Here is a 20,522-nt window from a genome sequence, read left to right as displayed (position 1 = left end):
ATAAGTGAAGAGTCAAGCCTGAAGACAGGATTCTCAGTCATCATCACTCTCAATGTGTTACCAGGAAAGAGAGGGGTTTTACTCATAAACTGGATAAATGCCTTATTTTTCTGGAAGAAGAGTCTCTGTGAGAATGAAGTCATATGAAAAGAGGTATCATAATAAGAAGCAGTAGTGACAGATTTGAGTGGGTGGGAGTAGGGAAGGGACAGTACTTCTATTTCCCTGTTGTCTCCTGACCACTCTGTGCGCTTGGTCTAAACCTGGTTTATTCACTTAAGTTTTATTTCACGTGTCCACGTGGATCAATTGGTAATGGCTCCCTGAAACACAGGAGAAGAATCTGATGATTGATTATTGATGTCTGCCCCAGGAAAGGAAAGAAGAATAGTTGGATTAATGCCTTTTTCTGGCCATCCCTGGTCTAGAACTCAGCTTCCTTTAGGTTTTGCTTTCTTCCCCTTGAAAACCATGCCCACCAGAGTTGTGTGAATTATTTTAAGCCTGAAGGTGTAGCTAAGGAGAGTATTGTTTGAGGGTTGTTGTGGTTATAGTAAGTTCACTTGCTTAGAACACCATTTTTAGCATTCAAGTAAAATGAAAGTATTTAACCTTTCACTTTATTCATCACCACCCCTCACTGAGCACAGGTATCTGGGATTATAGTAGTCCTGATATTGTGTTACCAGGTATTGCTTACCACCATAATGCTGTGGTACCTGATACAGCCTTATGGATTACAAGCTTTCTCTGGTTGGGGTTTTACAGTGAAATGTCAAAGACCAAAACATTGCACAATTTGTTATAGAAAAGGAGAAGTCCACTTGAAAGTGTCCCAGGGATCTATGTCTGTCTGTCTATCTTTCCCTAGCTATCCATCTTCAAAATGTGGGAAATAGAGCAACAGAGGTAAGTAATAATATAAGCCTATATTTTGAACTGCTTCATAACAAATAAGCTTTTTGATTGCACGACTTGAAAAAATATCCCTAGTCTCAAGGGTCTGGAAGAGACTTTGAGAAGTCCCCTAATTTCTAAGCACCCCTTGTATTTAGACAGGACCTCATATAAAGAGCTTCCAGAACTATTTTGCACAATTTTCTTCTTTACAGTTCCTAAAGCAGATTTGACAGTCTCCTTGAATAACCTACTCCATGACAGATCCAAATTTTGTGGGGCCTGGAGCTCAGACAAATTTTGGGGTTCCTTTTAGAGAAAATGGATACAAAAATCTCTTTTATAAATTTTATGTAAACAGAAGACATGTAAACACATTACTGAGTCCTCTGCCAGGGTTTTAGAAGGGACTCGTAGCCTACCTTTATCAGCTCTGAAATGTTAAATTTATCAGCATGGTGTTCTTAGCAGTCAGTAATTTTGGCTAATTTCCTAATCCTGCTGGAATTGAGGAAATAGTTCTTTACACACTTATCTAAGGGAAGAAAGAATGAGATGGATTCAGATTTCATGTATTGCATTCTTCTAAGAAGTAGAGTGGCTCAGTGGGTAAAGAGTGCAGGAGAGATATGTTCAGTCCCTGGCTTGGGAAGATCCCCTGGAGAAGGGAATGGCAACCCACTCCAGTATTCTTGCCTGGAGAATTCCGTGGACATAGGTGTCTGCTGGGCTACAGTACATGGGGTCACAAAGAGTGACTAACACTAGGAAGTAGAGTCCAAGTAGTGAAAATGTCAGGGCACGTACGTTAAAAAAATTTTTTTGGCCTCACTTCACCAACCAGGGATCGAACTCGCACCTCCTGAAGTGGAAGTGTGGAGTCTTAACTATTGGATGGACATAGGTATACATTTTAAAGATTTGTTTATAAGACTGTAGGCAATTGTGTATAGAATAGTGCTTTATACACTGGCGCATATACAAAGAAGAGTGTAAAGTTTTTCTAACTCCTCTTTTTTTCTACAATAAAATGATCTGGTCTCCAAAAATAACTTTTTTTTTTTTAATGATTTTTCTTTTTGCCACCCTCTCCATTCCCTGACTTTCTCTCCTCGCCTCTTCCTTTTTTCTTCCTTCTCCTTTTCCATCTGCTTCTTTAATTTTCTTTTTCATTCTTTTCATTCTTCTCTACCTCCTGTTCTGTCCTTCCTACTTCTCCTTTTTGTACCTTTTTCTCTTCCTTCTTCCTTAAGCTGTGTATTAAAAATTCCCAAATATCAGAATCAAAACACTGAAAACAGTAGAAAGCTAGGCTCATGATTCCTAAATATCCTTTTTTAATTTGTACCAAAATTTTTAAGGGATATTGAACAAATTCAAGTTAATTGGGAGCCCACAAAAGACTTCAAGGCCTAAGAATTACCCAAGAATGGAATAAGTATGAATAAGGTAGCCATCAAACCTCCAAGTTACAACTATTAGATGAGGACACACTTCTGGCATCCTGAACACTGGAGGCAGAGATAAATCACTGAAACAGACAGGTAAAACAAATTGTGTTTTTAATTTTATTCTTTCTGAAAGTACTCTATTTCATTGTTTTCTCTAACTGGGTCTGCAGACATGTTTTAGAACTTTGTCAGTTTTTGTCCTTTAGAAGTGATCTTCCCATTACTGAAATGTAGAAACTTTGTTTCACTAAAATTTTAAAACATGAAATATTTCACATGTCAAAATAATACAACAAATGCCAAGAGAGCCCATCAATCAGACTGAGTAGATTTGCTCTTTTGTTTCTGATCTCTAATTTTTTAAAGGAATAAGACATTGAGCATATACATTTAACCCTGCTCTGCAAGCTTCTTCTCTTTCAGTTAACCATAACTTGATGTTAGTGGGAACACTGTTTAACTTACTTTGTGATTTTTTTATGGATGTTTTCTACACTTGCTTTTCATTAAATTGTGCCAAGCATTAATTTTTTTTCCTCCAAAAAAAAAAAATTGATTTAGCACTTAGTGTTTATCCATCTATTTTGGAAAAAAATGTGAAGATACAGAACAAAAGCACCAAAAAAAGATTTGTTTTTGTTGTTGCTATTCATTCGCTAAGTCATGTCCAACTCTTCTCAACCCGATGGACTGCAGCACACCAGGCTTTCCTGCCCTTCACTGTCTCCTGGAGTTTGCTCAAACTCACATCCATTGAGGTGGTGTTGTTATTTAACCATCTCATCTTCTGCTGCCCCCTTCTTCTTTAGCCTTCAGTCTTTCCAACATCAGGGTTTTTTCCAATGAGTTGGCTCTTCACATCAGGTGACCGAAGTATTGGAGCTTCAGCTTCAGCATCAGTCCTTCCAATGAATATTCAGGGATTCCAATGGATATTCAGAGATTAGTGATTGATGAATTAAGTTAAAGATTCAATAGTTAAATCATGCATCCAATAAAGATTTCCCAAGTCCATGCAGAGTTCCAGTTCACATTTTTTTCTCAATAATGAATGTTAAAGGATATGGGTTAAAGATTGGCAACTCTGATCATCTAATCCTGACACATTCTTGGTACTATTGTCAAAATCAGTACTGTTCCCATAGATTAATTGGGAACTGAGATCACAAATTCTGACTCTAGATTTGGCCAGTGGACCTTGACTTGACCTTGGGTAGTCATTAGCTCTGTCTCTTGGGCTGTCATTATTGAAATTTGGTTGAAATGAAACATTTTCTTCCCACCAAGGCATTATTAGGATAAATGAGTTCATGCATTTGGAACCTCTGAATAAACGTTAATTATATTCTAGTGTAAAGTTGGAAAAGAAACTAATCTTGTTAAATAGAGAAGAACAATGAATACATCATTAATTGGGGAATTTGCCTGATGAAAGCTGGTGAGAACGATCATTTATTAGTTTACATGGTTAGCTTGCCTTCCCAGGTGGCTCTAGTGCTAAAGAATCCACCTGCCAATGCAGGAGACAAGAGTTCAATCCCTGGGTTGGGAAGATCCCCTGGAGAAGGAAATGATAGCCTGCTCCAGTGTTCTTGCCTGGAGGATCCCATGGACAGAGGAGCCTGGTGGGCTATAGCCCATGGAGTTGCAAAGAGTCAGACACAACTGAGCATGAGCACATGATTAGTTGCAGCCAGGACATATTGATTCAGATTTGGATTTTCAGGCACAAGTAATATCTCCATTTAGTGAAAAGCCCCAAAGACCAGAAAATTTTAAAAGGTTGAGCAAAACCAGGAAATAATTGTAGTTATCAATATGGCAGAAAACAGCACTCCATTAAATTTGCTAATCATTTCATCTTTATTGACTTCACTTTCTGAAGTACATGATGCTCAAGATCCTCTAGAATACTCTGGCCTTAGTCTCTTTAAGCACATTATTCCGTCTATAGTTATGATAAGTCCATTTGTATGTGAGTGTCTTCAGAGTTACACTGTGACCAAAATGTTGGGATAAAAACAAAATTTGTCGATAATATTTAGTAGTTCGATGATATAACAAGGACTTAAAAGTGAACGTTTATGCTAATGTGTGTATGTGTGTGTGTTTAGTACCTTTTACTTGTTTTTAGTAGCAAGAACTCTTTTGGCAGAAAAATGTGTCTTAGTCACCACCAGTACCTGGAAACATAAGTTCTGATTGTGTAGTTTTAATCTCACCACCAGGCACCTGAGCTGCTGGTAATCATCTGGCTTTCAAGTTAAATCTTTGGCTTATGATCGTCCTGAAATAGGTTGAAAGGGAAAGTTAATTATGTTTCCACAGTTATACACAAATATCAGTGGTTCTGGACCACTGACTATAACTCGAGTAACTAGGTTGAAACATAGAAGCATGTTAAAAAGACGTGTATTCACAGTTTAGTTTTTCTAAGGATTTATACTCTCAATATATTCTTTTTTAGTGCTTGTATAATATAACATGCTTCATGATTAAAAGGTTCACAAGCTGCCACTGTTAAGCACATGCATACAGATTGCCCAAATTAATTTTAAGCAAGATGATTTTTTCACATTGTTATTCCCATTAATTTAACTTTGAAATGATGTTTAACTGTTCACTTTTTCCCATTGTGTTGGCAACAGCCCCGACACAACAAATACATGTAGACGCATTTCTTGAAAGAAATGTTCAGAAATGTAAGCATCTTTTGCTGAAATTCTCAGGGTAATAAATTCATGATTTGGAACAAACTTCCATGTTAAAAAAAGAATTGCAAGACTCAATGATTATTTCGTCTGGGTCTACAGACATTTGGAAGTCAGTTAGCAATATAGGAGTAGTAATAAAAATGGGTTTTAATTTTTAAACCTATCAGTACATGTGATTCTTCTGGGCAAGAATCAGGGTTTAGCATGGTCTACAACCCACTGAAGGCAGCAACATATAGCGCTATGTTGAGCAAGTTATGTAATTCTCCACATCTCATTTCCTCTTTTGTAAAGTGAGGATGATAACACCCATTCTTACCTCACAGATTTGTTGACGGTGTTTAATGAGCTAATATATGTTAAGCACCCAAAACAGGTCACTGATATAAGCTAAGCATTCAATAATTGTTATCTATTATTATTAATCACAGCATTAGGAGAAGTAATGCAAAAAAAAAAATCAGTTAACAGAAAGACACTTTGGTCTCTTCCCCCTGTCTGTTTTAAAGGTTTCAAGTCTTAATTTAGAACCCTTCTTTACTCCTATTGACGTCTAAAGCACTCAATCTAAGACTTCTTTTCGTTAAAAAGATGTGATTTTATATGTCAAAGAAGATTATTCAAAGTCTAATTACAGTTTGGATGAAGAAGAACTGATGTCTTTAGGCAATTGGCATTTCTCTCTAAATTCCTGCACTTTAGAAAAAGGAGTGTTAACTCTTTATGGTGGCATCCACAGTTTCAGTCTAACCTTAATAATGCAGTCCTAGTTTAAACAATTTAGAAGAGACTCCATGAAGATGGTTTGTGTGACACAATGTAGATAAAAGTTTCATCAGTCAGGGTTACAGGAAGAAATGGACGACACATTCAGAGGAGAGAGAGGGCTGAATACAGTTGTCAGGGAGCAGCGATTTAACCAAGGGGTTAGTGACTTCCCGAGCTTTTACCGCCCGGGCCTGTAGGGGGCGCCAGGAGGGAGCAGTTACAGACCCTGGAGACCCAGCGGGTCTGTAGAGCAGGCAGTCACCAGCAGAAACTCCACCCTCTTTTCTGACCTCCTAGCTTGCTTCCCGGAGATGGCAATGGCACCCCACTCCAGTACTCTTGCCTGGAAAATCCCATGGACAGAGGAGCCTGGTAGGCTGCAGTCCATGGGGTCGCTGAGGGTCGGACACGACTGAGCGACTTCACTTTCACTTTTCACTTTCATGCATTGGAGAAGGAAATGGCAACCCACTCCAGTGTTCTTGCCTGGAGAATCCCAGGGATGGGGGAGCCTGGTGGGCTGCCGTCTATGGGGTCGCACAGAGTCGGACACGACTGAAGCGACTTAGCAGCAGCTTGCTTCCCAAGGGTCAAACCCAACTGGAAGCCAGAAAGAGTGGGGGCCTACTGATATCGGTTCAATCCTTTCAATTTCTTGATACAGAACCAATGAGAAAGGGTGGAGAGTGGGTCCGCGGGACCAAAGGAAAGAATCCAGTACAGATGTGCTGGCGATAAACACAGGATCAATGATAAAGTTCCCCTTCTCCCGTCTTCTTACCCCATGAAGCTGAACATAACTAAGATGGCTCCTCCAAAGTTTATAAAATATCCAAGCAACAAATCCATCTAACGTGTCAGCTTCAGAGATGTGTATGGCTCTCGGGTTAAAATCTGAAGGAAACTATTTAAGATATTTGCACATCCAAAGAAGTATGTGTACCCCAGATGGGAGCCTGCCAGAGCTGCTGCCTTCTAACTGGGTGAGCAATTTTCTTTCCAAATTCTACCAGAATCTCAACTCTTCTTCAATTAACATCACAAAAAGGATCAGACAAATGAGCTGTTCCATCTGACATTGGTGAATTGGGGTATGCTTACTTTCACTTAAGAGTTTCAAGACTTTTAATAATTTTATGACAAAATCATTCAGTTCAGTCGCTCAGTCGTGTCCGACTCTTTGCGATCCATGGGATTTCCCTGGCCAGAATGCTGGACTGGGTTGTCATTTCCTCCTCCAGGGATTGAACCCAAGTGTCTTGCGTCTCTTGCATTGGCAAGTGAATTCTTTACGACTGTGCCACCTGGGAAGCTAGTGGATATATTGGTTATTTGATAATGAACACTTAAAAATATGTCACACAGATGCATGTGGACAGCATCTAGTGGTTTTCTCATGGGATTATGTAGATTCTGCTTTTATTTTTGTCTCTGTAGTAAAATTGACAAAGTAATGAAATGAAGAAATATTATTCTACAACTCTATGCTTTGTGCAGTAATTCTCAGCCTCTTCTATGTTCCACCAACAATTGTCTTCAACAGGTCTCAACGCTAATATTTTAGATTTATTAGATTAATTAATTACTTATTTATTAGAAAGTTAAAAGTTGTCACTTTCAGGAAAGGTCAGACTTCATACATAGCCTGTTATTAGGTTTATCATTTATTATGTTAAACCTGTGAAAAATTGTAGTAGAAATTCCTAAGGCTTTAAATTGAGCAAAAACTATTCCTTTAGCAGCTGAAAATTGTAATTATGTGGTTGAGTACAAATGTCACTGCTTAAAACCAGTAGAGCATGAAGGAGTTCAATAAAAACTATTGCCATCAATAGGTTTTGTAAAATTCTGAAATGGCAAGTGGACAATGCAGGATAAAGGTGTTGGCATCCAGAGGTCAGGTGCTGTGGAAATAAAGGAGGTACAAACAGTAAACCAGGGACAAAATTGGTCAAAAGAAATACAAAAGGGACAGTTGAATGGATATTGCTCAGTCAGCAGGCTCATTGGGAAGCTGTACAACAAAGACCTGTGGAAGCAAGGGTGAGAAGAAAGCCCAAGATGACAAATATATCAAAAGTCAGAAGAACAGGGTATGCCTCAGACATGAGGGACAGCCAGCTATTAAACTGCAGTGTTGATTTTGTGTCTCCTCGAGGCTCTGGTGGGTCCTTGACTTCTGGTCCCATGATGGTACTTGGATCCTATTGTACTGGGATGCCCAAGCATATATCATGGCTCAGTGCTTTTTAGAAACCAAATTTTAGCTTGTTAGGTATTTGCAATGGCTTTAAGTGTATGTCTGCTAAAATTTATTTTCCCTCTGAATGCCATGCTTAAAGTAAACAGTATATAAAAATCAAAATTAAAAAAAGAAAGAAAGATGTTTATTTTAGCTATCAGTTCGGAGAAAAGAATGTCACTTGCATGCTGGCTAAGGTTTCCAACATAAGCCTGGGGACTAGAGAGAAGTGCCCTGTCCAGTGTCAGGGACAGGGTCCAGCCGAGGTGAATGGCTTGTTGGCAGCATCAGTGGGTATCCTTCAACTTGCTCCCTGTGTTCGACTTTCATCTTTTCCTGATAATAATCTGGCTTTCCTTGTAGATTTGTCTACAGGGGAGCAAATGAACAAGCAAGAAGAACTTGTCTAGTTTTTTAATTTATGTTTCACCATAAGCTACTAAACTGCCATTCTAGTTATTATACATCAGTAACTGGGGATCCAGTTAACGTGAGTTTTTCCAGAGAGCAGAATCTACTCTCAATATTCTGATTCATTGGGTTTCTAAACCTACAGGGCTCAGACCTAAATACCAATGAATTCACTTAATTTGCTAAGGTTATGGCCACTGGGAAATCTTTGCTAAGTTGGCTTTTCCATTCAAACCATACCAGGAGGTCTGATAAGACTGACTTTTGTAAACCCCATAATGATCCCAAGAATTTGAATTGCAGCACTTAATAAACTTAATTTTGCTTACCTGAACCTTGATCCAGCATGAATTCTAGAAATTTGCCTCGTTTGGATATTGCTTAATACAAAATCCTCATACAAATCAATTAACTGAAAGAACAAGGAACAAGCCTAGAAGAAACAATACAGAACAGATACAGACGAATAAAGTTTTCTTCTGTTTTTTCTTGGGGGAGAGCTACTACAGAGTGAAAGAAATGACATTTGTCTTAACTCAGATATAAACTCTGAAGCTGGGATATTAAGCTAGAGAGTTAAGACTGTTAACAGTGAGCTAAAAAAAGTCACAGGGATAACTGGAAAAAAAGTTAGAAGTAAAATGGCTGAGATAGGAATGGAAATACAAAATTTTATTATCCCTCAGCTGACAAAGTAAACTTTGAGGCTGAGTGGAATATTGTGAAATTTTGTTCTAAATCAATAGATTGGACTATAGATTTTATATATATATATATATATAATATATATATTTATATATAATAAATATAAATATATATAAATATAAATATAATAAATAATAATATATAATAATATATAAATATATATATATATTATATATATATAAATTTTATATATATATATAAACTAAGCCTCAGAAGCTGAAATAAAGGCAAAGCATTTGAACACACTTCTCCTTTAATTATTTTTAACTTGTGTATTTCCTATAAGGATTGCATGGTAGTTTATGGCATATAGTATGGATATAATTAAAGATCAAATCCAGTTATGTAAGTGTGAACCACTTAGCCACTTGAAAAAAGGGATCTTAATACCCTCCCCCCCAAATATCAAACAAAATCTTTGAGCAAGATTTTGTAAGACATACAAAATGAAATATTAATGTGGGTATCTTCCCCACCATCATTAAACCAGCTCATTGCCCCAGCAATGCAGGGAAGATACTTGTTCTTAGTGGATGAAATTGGTGATTGTTACAATCAGCTTCAGAAGTGGTCTGCATGTGTGGCTGTCTGCACAGCCCAGATGTTTAAGGAGGATCTCAGAGATCCACCCCTTACAGCAGCTTGTTCTTTTATTTCAGTCTTGAACAAGACTTTCGAGTTGTGGTGCTGGGGAAGTCTCTTGAGAGTCCCTTGGACTGCAAGGAGATCCAACCAGTCAATCCTAAAGGAAGTCAACCCTGAATATTCATTGGAAGGACTGATGCTGAAGCTGAAGCTCCAGCACTTTGGGCACTTGATGCCAAGAGCCAACTCATTGAAAAGGCCCTGATGCTGGGAAAGATTGAAGGCAGGAGGAGAGGGAGTGACAGAGGATGACATGGTTAGATAGCATCACCGACTCAATGGACATGAATTGGAGCAAACTCCAAGAGACAGTGAAGCACAGGGAAGCCTGGCATGCTGCAGTCCAGGAGGTCTCAAAGTTGGACACAACTTAGTGACTGAACAGCAATAACAACCATGGAAACGCTTCCTGTTGTTTTTAGCACTAAGACCCGTGGTATACACACAATTACCCCTTTTCCAAGGTCCTGCGATCTTTGGGCTGCAGGAGGGGTCACTGGTGTCTTCAAGCATTTATATGTGTCCACCTCTCATCATCCCCTGTCTTGTCTCCCACTCCCGAGGTCCTGGAAACATGGCATCCCCTGTCTTTATCCTCATCCTCTTATTAAAACTCAAATCTCCAGTCACCCTCCTGTTTCATGCTCATCTCCTTGTTTCCTTTTCCCAAAGTGCTAAACATTTCCAAATGGAGACTAGGGGAAGGAATTATTTGGCGCTCTAGTCCTTGAAACACGAAATAACTGCCAAATGCGCCAAAGGCAAAATTTCAGAACCCAGACCCCAAAGGCCCTGCTGTGCTTTCTACAGACAAAGAAAAAAAAGGAAATTACTTTTTCTTTTTTTTTTCTAAAACTGTATCTACAGTATAAATATAATCAAGACCCCCCAAGTGACTGCTTTTATGTGATAGCACAAAAATAAAATAAACTGTGAAGGGTGTAAAATGGTTACATTAGAAATCTTAGTGAGTGAAGATTGGATTTTCTCCCACATTGCACAAACTTTTACCTGAACATTTCGGCAGCTATGATGAGAAAGGAAACAGTGGATTACCAAGCTCTTGCCTAGAAATAGTGGGTAAACATTTATCTGCACTGTATTGATAAACTACATTTGCTAGTCAAGTGTCTTCATTATATGCTTTAGTTAAACACAGGACTCTGGAGAAATTTGCTAAAATGCCACTGAGAATTACAAGTAGAATTAAGCTTTCAGGCACCTCAGGTCTGGGTTGGTTCTTGGAAAATGGTGTCCAGTTAGGCTGCGTACTTGCATGAGTCTGTGTTAGTCATTCAGTCCTGTCCAGCTCTTTGTGACCGCCATGGACTATATCCCACCAGGCGCCCCTCTCCGTGGAATTCTCCAGGTGAGAATACTGGAGTGGGTAGCCATTCCCTTCTCCAGGGATTTTCCTGACCCAGGGATCGAACCTGGGTCTCCCACATTACAGGAGATTCTTTATCATCTGAGCCATCAGGGAAGCCCTGTGTGCTTTGGGGACTGCCTGATAATTGCTGTCAAGGAGTTTTTCATATTTTTTAAAAGCTCTTTGATTTGTTGATGTAACTATTCCTTTCTGGTTTTTACTGTTGATCTTAAGGGTTCCTGGCCCCTGGTGTCAAGTGGTAGCAGCACAGAGGGGTCTTGGTGGGGAGAGGTCTGGGAGACCCACTGGAGGGAAGGGTGGGTGTGCAAGGATGGAGAGAAGCTGCATCTCAGAATGGCAGGAGCAGTAGTCAGAGCCAGGGAAAGGCCCACTGGGAGTCAGGGATGAAGGACGATGAGGAACCCGACATGCTGAACTAGGAAATGAAATCCACATGTAACACGGGAACAGGGGCAGGGACTGTGAGCGGAAGGAGCCATGTTCAGTAGTCTAGAGCAGGGCAGAGTCCAGGGAAGGTGCCGGGGCTCGTAGGCCACGTATAACCTGTACTGCCAGACGTTCTGCATTTTCTGTAATCCCCACACAACCTGGACAGTAGGTATTATTATCCCTACGGTTTTGCTTCACCCCAGTAGTCAAGAACATAATCCAGTACCTTACTAGCTTAGAAGACAGTGAGAAGAAATCCATTCATATTCACATCCATTTACTAATAAAATTAAATTTATGTTAATAAAATGTTTATTTGTGGATGCAGTAAATCTTGTGTACTTAACCTGAGAGTTACCATTGTGTTTAGTGAAAAAGCTGAAAGATCTAAAGGGCTCTGCTTGCCAGTGGTGCTTGTCTCTGTATGTGAGACACCCTGTTAGTAACTAGTAGTGAAGAATAAGGAAAAAACAACAAAAAAACAAGAATTCTGTTCATAAAAGGTATAATTGCATACTTTGAAAATTCAGGGATGGTAACCCAATATTAGTCATGGTTATTTAAAAACAAAGAAATTCATAGAAAACCTTTTCCCTTTTTATGTGGTTTTGCTACTTTTTAATGGTTGCACAGCATAACACATGGGATATGATACTGAAAAAATTAAATTCCGATAGAATTACTGGGCCAGAGACAGTCAAAAGGTCACAGTTTTTCAACTTAGTTAACCTAATCAACCCATTCATTTACTCAGTCATTCTTTAACTCAGTCTTCTATTCGTTCTTCTTGTAAATGTAACCACAGACCCCGTGTTAGGGGAGTGAGACAGCTTCCGGGGTCCCCTGGAAGTTCCAGGCTATTGGAGGAGATAGATGTTAAATATGTTGTTACTATAAAGTTGGGAAGTTCTGTCACGGATGAGATGCTGCCATAGCCCCAAATACTGGCACAATGTAGGTTTCAGAGATTTCTTTTTTTTTTTTGGTAATTTTTATTTTCAATTTTTTAAAACAACCTTTTATGTTGGAGTATAGCCGATTAACAATGTTGTGATAGTTTCAGATGGACAGCAAAGGGACTCAGCCATACATATACATGTGTCCATTCTCCCCTCACCTCCGCTTCCTTCCAGGCTGCCACATAGCACTGAGCAGGATTCCCTGCGCTATACAGTGGGTCCTTGTTGGTTATTCATTTTAAATACAGCCATGTGGACATGTCCATCCCAAGCTCCCTAACTATCCCTTCCCCACGGGCAACCATGAGTTGGTTCTCAGAGATACCTTTTGTGGCATATAAGAAAAACCATATTGTTAGTTTAGAGGTCTAGCTCTGTTTAATCAAACAAAAACAAAACCAGCCAAGCAAAAACTCTCCTTTTATGCTTTGTATTCACTGGGTAGCTTTACAAAGAGATAATACTGTCAACATTGAATGTCATCTGCCTAACTGGGCTTCAGACAACATTTGGATCCTTTAAAAGGGCAAAGTTTTCTCCTCATTGAGAGCAGGTGAAGAAGTGTCTTCAACTCTGAACGCACTCCCTTCAGAGGGGAGGCAGTGCCGCGGGAGGCAGCATCTTTACCAGGAATGTCAAACACCCCAAAGGGACTGCCAGGAGGCGGGCAAGCTTCCCTGAGCTGGATCAACACAGGTTTAAAAAAGCAATCTCCATACTGAAATAGCATCCCTTCTATGGTGGAGCTTGTCCTGGTTTTGCATAGCTCTTACTGAACGCAAATTCAGTACTTACCTGTATGGTAGTCTTCCTTTAAACGCTGAATAATAATGATTTTCTTGAGTATTCCTGTTACCCTTGGGAACTAGGATCAGATCAACTGGATTTGGCTCTGAGCCCAGCCTCAGACTGTAACCTAAGGGCAGGTTTCATCTCTCTAAGCCTCCATTTTCCCCCCAAACATTTTCTTTTGGGTTTTTCAGTGGGAAGATAATTACTTTACGATGTTTGTTGGTTTATGCCATACAACAAAGTGAGGCAGCTTTATGTATAAGTATATCCCTTCCTCTTGAGCCTCCCTCCCTGCCTTCCCCGATCCCACTCCTCTAGGTCGTCACAGAGCTGAGCTCCCCTTGCTGTACAGATGCTCCTCAGTAGCTATCTATTTCACACACGGTCGTGTATTAATATATACGTCAGTGCCCTGCTTTCAAGTCATCGCACCCTCTCCTTCCCCCACTGTGTCTGCAGCACTCTGGACTCTGAATCCAGCAATCCTAAAACACTCATTATATAAAAAAAATTCAACCCAAAGGCAAAGTTGGAAAACATTTGCTGTGAATATCCATAATCCCATTATCTAGACTTTACCATGAACCTTTACCATACTTTCTCATCACATACCTATTCATGTATATAACCCTCCATCCATCCATTAATCTGTTCCATTTTTTGATGGATTTCAGGGTTCATTTGCAAAGATTGGTATCCTTTTCCCTAAATAGTTCAGCATACATATTGTTGACTAGATTGGATATTGGCTGACAATTTTTATTTTTGATATAAAATGCACATACATTAAGGAACTTCCCTGTAGCTCATATGATAAAGAATCTGCTTACAGTACAGGAGACCCAGGTTCAATCCCTGGGCCAGGAAGATCCTCTGGAGAAGGGAATGGCAACCCACTCCAGTATCCTTGCCTGGAGAATCGCATGGACAGAGGAGCCTGGTGGGCTACAGTCCATGGGGTCACAAAGAGTCGGACACGACTGAGTGACTAAGCACACACACACATATATTAAAACGCATAAATCTTAATCTGCAAACCTTTTTCAAAAAGTTGTAAAGTGGAGCAGAGAGTACTTGTCTCAAAGAGTTATGAGGATGACATGAGCTAATGTGAAAAGTCCTTTGTAACTTACAAGGTGAGGCATCAGCATGTGGCACTATTTTTTATAATTCTAATTACTTAAATCCTTATCTTTTTGATAAGCATAGCAATTAGATGTGACGCCAACTCTGAGAGAGTGGCAATTTCACTTGGACATGTAAGCTTCATGAGTATTAATATAAAAGCTATCATTGTCCCAACATTAATGGTTAAGCAATTTGCACACAAGTACTTCTCAGGTGGCTCAAGTGATAAAGAATCTGCCTGCAATGCAGGAGACCCAGGCTCAATCCCTGGGTCATGAAGATTCCCCTGGCGGAGGGCATGGCAATCCACTCCAGCATTCTTGCCTGGAGAATCCCGTGGACAGAAGAGCATGGTGGGCTCCAGTCCTCGGGGTCACAGGGTCAGAGCTGAGCATGGCTGAGCTCACAGCAGGCACACACTCACGTGGTAATGACAGGGCTGCTTGTCTGGCATCCATCCTGCAGTCTGGGAGACTCTCTGTGCAGAGTCTGGAACATGTCTGGAAAAATCATGATGGCAGTGTTCCCTGTTGATTTGATTATCATCACTGGATTGCATTTTCCAAGCTATCTGGGTGGCCCCAGAGCCCAGCCCTGATTTGATGTCTATTTTTTAGTTCTGTCACATTTCATGAGTGGTCGACAAATCAGAATGCTATGGTCAGAGAGGGAGCTTGGTTTCCTGCCCTTCCTTAACAAAACCACCTGTGGCACTGAAGTGTCAAATGTGGACATTTGTCAACCAAATACTGATATCTCTCTGTGTGTGTATGGGCGTGCTCAAGTCGTGTCTGATTTTTTCGTGACCCTATGGACTGTAGTGTGTGAGACTCCTCCCTCCATGGAGTTTTCCAGGCCAGAATACTAGAGTGGGATGATATTCCCTTCTCTAGGGGATCTTCCTGAGCCAGGGATTGAACCTTTGTCTCTTGAGTCTCCTGCACTGGCAGGTGGATTCTTGATCACTAGAGCCACCTAGGAAGCCACTGATATCTGATGCCAGGTAATCCTCATTATTAATGTGGTTATTGATTAGGTTATAATGTATTTGGTTAATATGATGATACTGTGGAGGAGCTTGGGTAGGACTGGTCTGGAACTTGACCTGCCTGAAAATCTTGAGCAGGTGTTGGAAGTTTGTGACTATAGATTATGGGAGAAAGCCCTGGGCACTGGTGTGGATGCAGCATGGCTACAGAGAAGCGGTAGCTGAAGCAAGTTGCCATCATCAGAGCATCGTGAATCCACAAGGAATAAAGGGGGCGTAACTACACTTACATGGAACAGGGACTCTAGGGGTTATCATCAACTCTGAAGGGTCTGAGATTTTTACCCTTCTTGCAAACTAGCAAGTTAGCCTGCCACAGTTTCAGGATGTGGGCAGAAGACAGGAGACTCCTGGTCAGAGACGAATGACTGAATTTGTCTTCGAGTGGCTTGACATCAGGTTTGCACTGCTACCCTTGGATCTTGAACAACGACCAGTGATCATAAAAGCAGGTAATATTTATGAACACTTATTATGTGTTAACATCATCCTGAATATTTTTCTTCCTCTCTCAGAAGCCACCAAACAATTGATCACTAGATTACTTGCCAATTTCCTTACTTGATTATCAGTTGTGTTGAACATCCTCATCATTCAGCTGAGAGGCGAGACTGGAATTTTTCAAAGTAAACTTTATAGAAAATTAAGAATGCAGAAAAAGAGTATGTATTTCCCCTTCTCTCGCTTCCTTCTTCCCCCTCCTTATCCTTCTCTTCCTGCCACTTCTTCCTCTATTTTTTTTCTTTTTAAATTTCAGAGCACAAATGAGACTAATACAGCTCTAGACACTCATATTTAGCCCCCTTTCCTACTTAAGCTCTCCACTGAATGGAAAAGATATGCTAAGCAACTTCTAAACAAGAATAGCTTTAGACTGGGGACATCTGTAGCGATTCAGTGGTTAAGACTTCGCTTTACTAGGCAGTGGGTGTGGGTATGATTCCTGGTTGTAGAACTAAGATCCAACATGCCTCTTGGCTAAAACACCAAAATGTGACAGAAGCAGTATTGTAACAAGTTCAGTGAAGACTTTAAAAATGGTGCACATCAAAAAAAAAGAATCTTAAAAAAAATAGCTTTAGACTGGTGACAGTCACAACAGAGTGAATCAACCATTTGTATTTCAGACTTGATCTGAATAACCATCTTGTTTTAAGACTTTATGTTCTTGAGTCATATTATGCATTTGTTCAACAGATATTCATTGGGCACTTACTAGAAGCAAGCCATTGTTTGAGATGAAGGTGAAATGGCAGACAGAGCCTTTGCTTTCAAGGAGCTTACACTCTAGTGGGGAGTGGAGTAGGGGAGAGTACCCCCAATAGGTGGACAAAAGAGCTATCAATTTCTAAAGGAACTGGACAAGGTGACATAACAAAGGATAGTGGGGTGGGGGAAGGGCGAGGCACTACTCTAGTTGGGTGGTCAGATCAGGATTCTTTGGAACTTAGATACAAAGGATGAGAGGACTCAGCTACGCAAAGCCAGAGAAGGTTGATCCAAGCAGAGGAAAGTTTGCTGCAAGCGCTCTGAAGTCAAAATGAGCAGAGCCTGTTGAAGGAGTAGAAAGAAAACCAATGGAGCTGGGACGGGAAAGAGCCTAGGAACTATGTGGGACAGATCATGTGCAGTTTGTGATCACAGGACATCATATGACTTAACAAAGCAGAGCCATAGGAACCATTGGAAGGTTTACTTAGAGTATGATTCAAACTGACTTATAATTTTTTAAAGTTTCTCTTGACTGCTCTGGGGGAAACAGAATACTGGGGACAAGACAGGAAATGGGAGATTCGTTTGGAAGCTGCTTTAGTGCTTCAGGCAAGAGGTGACGCTGGCTTAAGGTGAAGGTAATGGTGATAGAGAAGTGGCCAGATTCAGGATATATTTTGGAGGTAGAACCAGAAGATATTGATGATTGTTTGGAATTGTGAGTGAGGTCGGGATGAAGGAAATAAATCTGAGAGATGATTCCTTCTCAGTTTTCCACCTGAGTAAGTAGAAGATGGTTGTGCCATTTCCAAAGATGAGCAAAAGGGACTTCCCTGGTGGTCCAGTGGTTAAGACTTCACTCTCCAATGCAGAGGGTGTGGGTTCAATCCCTTGTTAGGGAACTAAGATGCCATGTGACTTGTGGCCAAAGTACCAAAATATAAGACAGAAGCAATATTGTAACAGATTCAATAAGGACTTTAAAATGATCCACATCCAAAAAAATCTTAAAGAACAAACGATGAGAAAGATTAAGAAAGAAACCGGTAGCTCTTTACGTAGAGACATCTAGTAGATAAATGGATATGTTAGACACACACATTTGGGTTAACAAGCATGTATTAGCTTCTTGTGTCTGCTGTATTTAATTACTACAAACATGGGGGATATTATAGATATTTTAATATCTATTGTCTCACAGTTCTAGAGGCCAGACGTCCAAAATCAATTTCACTAGGTTGGGATCAAACTGTCATCAGGGCTAGGCTGCTTCCAGGAGCTCTAGCGGAGTCTGTTCCTTGCCTCTTCCAGCTTCTGCTGGCCGGCTTGCCTTGTCTTGTGGCCGCATCACTCTAATCCCTACCTCCGTGGTCACATCGCCTTCTCCTCTTCTACGGTCTGATATGCCTCTGCCTCTCTCCTACAAGGAGACTTATGGTTGCACAAGGGCCACTCAGAAAACCCAGATTAATCTCCCCATCTCAAAATCCTTAAGTCATATTTACCAAGTTCTCTTTTCTTTTTGCCATATTAGGTTACATTCACAGGTTGTAAAGATTAGAATGTAATCTGTCTTTTATGGAGGTCAGGACATTTTTGTCTATTTATCTGAATATATATATATATATAGATGGGCTTCCCAAGTGGCTCAGTGATAAAGAATCTGCTTGCCAGTGCGGGAGACTAAGGAAACATGGGTTCAGTCCCTGGGACTGCAGATCCCCTGGAGAAGGGAATGGCAGCTGTTTGGTTGCCATAATGGGTGGTAGGCATTATTTAGCCTATCAAAATATATATGTGCGTGTGTGTGCATGCTCACTTGTGTCTGACCCTTTGTGACCCCATGGACTGTAGCTTGTCAGGCTCCCCTGTCCATGGGATTCTGCAGGAAAGTATATGCTGGAGAGGGTTGCCATTCCCTTCTCCAGGGGATCTTGCAGTCCCAGGGATAGAACCCATGCTTCCTTAGTCGCCTGCATTGGCAGGCAGATTTTTTTTACCACTGAGCCACCTGGAAGCCCATCAAAATATATATATTCAGATAAATGGGCAAAAATGTCCTGGCCTCCCAGAGTAAGGATGTATCTCCCACCCAGCTCAGAGAATTTTATTTTTGGATGCCCGGTGTGGATGTGTCCTCCGCCTGTTCTGATGCTGTCTGTGACTCTCAAAGTGCCAGTTCCTATTATTTTATTCCATCTTGTTTGATTTCCCTGCGTTGAATATTTTCCGCTTGAATGAGGTCCATTATCTAGCCACCTTGCACTGTTGACTGCTGTACCCTGCACCTAGAACAGTTCCTTACAGTAGGTGCTCAATGAATGTTGGTTGACTGAATAAGCGAATGAGGAGACGGCACCGAACAAGCAGATGTGTGCTTGACACCTGAGTTCAGGTGACTCTAATCTCATGGGACTCACACTGAGTAACTCAAGCTGGATTTCTTTCTTTAAAATACTAAGTCAGTGTCTAGTCTTGTGTCTTTGGAGACAGGTGCTGATGTTCTCTGGAACCTGGCCACATTACATCAGTTCATTCAATGCCCAGCAACAGATTCATTTTAGATTCTTATTTCCAAGTGGGTGGATCAATTTTGGGATGCACTGAATTACTATTTTCTGTTAGAAGCCTCCAATTCTTACATCTTTGCAGAATGAGGTTGATGGAGGAGTTGTTGGTTTCAATGATGAATCAAATGCTGCCTAACCTAGGTTATGCATTCCCTTACTTTCATGGGTTCTTTCTGAAGTCGCTCAGTGGTGTCGGACTCTGCAACCCCATGGACTGTAGCCTAGCAGGCTCCTCCATCCATGAGATTGTCCAGGCAAGGGTACTGGAGTGGGTTGCCATTTCCTTCTCCAGAGGATCTTCCTGACTCGGGAATTGAACCTGGGTCTCCCACATTGTAGGCAGACATTTTACCATCTGAGCCACCAGGGAGTCACATCTTAATTCTTTGGGTCACATCTTATTCGGGAAGGAAGTACTCTTCTCAAATGCCTCAGTTTCATGTGTATTCACGGTGCCAGTAGACCTTTTCTTGCTTGTTTTAATCACACTTTTACAATAACAATAACAATAAAAAATTCACTAAAGGAAAAGAGAGTTACTTCTGTATCATGCTCGGCTGGTTTTTGGCCACTCTTGATAATACTCATTTTCTAACTAACCCGAGGGAACTGGTAAAACAGCTTCTATTCACTTTAAGTTTAAAATGTAACCTAGAAGAGCAAATTAAAATTCTGAGAAACACCTAACAAAATAAGGAAAATCAGTACTGGTTGCAAAACTAACTTTAACATAAATCTCAGAATTTTCAAACTATGTCTCTTGGAATAAGTAATTAAGGCTACCAAAACACGGTGATTGTTCCTGAATTGCTTTCGAACTTGGGGACAGATTTAGGCATCATAGCAGACATATGAATAAATAAATCTATTTGTGTAAAAGGTATTCATAAATTGTTTGTTCTTTGAATAAAATGCCAGTGTGTATTAAGAAGAGAGAATTACTTAGAAAAATATTAGGTTTTTCTAGATTAATGATTTCAGTGTGAAATGGAAACAACCCAAATATTTGAATTAGAAAATCAATATATAATCTTTGGAGTGCAGAAGTACCTTTTAAAGCATACCAAAAGCAAATGCAGTTTAAAAAACCATCAATAGTTTTTATCATTTTTAGCCTTAATAGCCTAAGCAACATTTTTAGGCTTTGAGCACTGGGAAAAA

Source organism: Budorcas taxicolor, chromosome 12 (assembly GCF_023091745.1).
Source record: "Budorcas taxicolor isolate Tak-1 chromosome 12, Takin1.1, whole genome shotgun sequence".
Taxonomy (NCBI): Eukaryota; Metazoa; Chordata; class Mammalia; order Artiodactyla; family Bovidae; genus Budorcas; species Budorcas taxicolor.
The sequence above is the reverse complement of the archived record's forward strand: the minus strand, read 5'-3'. Positions refer to the sequence as shown.